The sequence below is a fragment of the Saccopteryx bilineata genome, chromosome 3 (genome assembly GCF_036850765.1).
Source record: "Saccopteryx bilineata isolate mSacBil1 chromosome 3, mSacBil1_pri_phased_curated, whole genome shotgun sequence".
Taxonomy (NCBI): domain Eukaryota; kingdom Metazoa; phylum Chordata; class Mammalia; order Chiroptera; family Emballonuridae; genus Saccopteryx; species Saccopteryx bilineata.
In genome coordinates this window covers 259,463,888-259,465,301 of record NC_089492.1, presented here as the reverse complement: position 1 = coordinate 259,465,301, position 1,414 = coordinate 259,463,888, and positions in this window count along the sequence as shown.

The window sequence follows — 1,414 nt, the reverse complement described above, 5'->3', positions numbered from 1 at the left end:
CCGGATGGTTGGTTTGGTTAGAGGACTGTTGCAATAAGTAATGGTTGCAGGTTTGATCCCTAGTCAGGGCACATACAGGAGCAGATCGATGTTTCTCTCTCTTTCTGCCCCATTCTCTCTAAAATCAATAAATTTTTTTTTAAATCTTGAAAACTTAAAAAATAATTTTGGACAATAATTTTTTTTTTTTTTCCCTGAAGCTGGAAACAGGGAGAGACAGTCAGACAGACTCCCGCATGCGCCCGACCGGGATCCACCCGGCACGCCCACCAGGGGCGATGCTCTGCCCCTCCGGGGCGTCGCTCTGCCACGACCAGAGCCACTCTAGCGCCTGGGGCAGAGGCCAAGGAGCCATCCCCAGCGCCTGGGCCATCTTTGCTCTGATGGAGCCTTGGCTGCGGGAGGGGAAGAGAGAGACAGAGAGGAAGGAGGGGGTGGGGTGGAGAAGCAAATGGGCGCTTCTCCTATGTGCCCTGGCCGGGAATCGAACCCAGGTCCCCCACACGCCAGGCTGACGCTCTACCGCTGAGCCAACCGGCCAGGGCCTTTGGACAATAATTTAAAGCAGAAGAATGTCATGATCACCTCACCCTGTAGGGAAAACACGCAAGTTAGTGTGGAGGATGAACTAAAGGGGTCAAATTAGCAGGCGCCAGCTGGGGCTCTCCTGACCCACAGCAAGCTCTGGATTATTGGCTCGGAGCCTTGTCAGTTCCGCAGAATGGGGAAGTTCAAACCCTCTACACATTTTCTGCAGGTTCCTGGGATTTATACTTTTATGGTCTCCTCTTGCCAAAGGTTCTGGACAGGCCTTCTCTGTTTTGTCCCCATTAGTGCTGTTACAGAAATAAGAACCTTCATTGACTTCCCCGAGGAATTCTGTCATATCAGGCATTTTGTAAGTTTAGAGTCCCTCTGAGAGACTGAGAATCTTGGGGAAGGGTTTACATCACAACATGCCACTAGCTTCCTCTCCTCTTCCTTCCCTCGCTGCCCTCTCGCCCTTTCTCCCAGATTGCCCTGGAAACTCCAGGTTGTTTTACTCTATTATAAGAAGCTGTTCAGCCTTCCTCAGCCCCTGATGCCAATTTTCATACACACATTAAGTAGCTCAGCAGAACAAATGACCATTTAACAGCATTGCCCTCACCTCATAAAGCGGTTGCAGAAATAAACATTCTTGAATATTTGCAAAGCATGTAAAGATTAAAGGTTTAAGACAGTAGTTTGAGCAAACTGATTGTCTCTCCTTCTGAGACCCCCCTAACACAGCAGAAAAGGATATAAGTAGGTGGCATACAATGATAGCTTAACAGACTGAAGGAAGCCATACCTCAGATGTAGGCAATGGAAGTGACAGCCAGTCTTCCTGGAAAAATCCCAGAGAGGCTCTGAGTTCATAATTCTCAAGTAC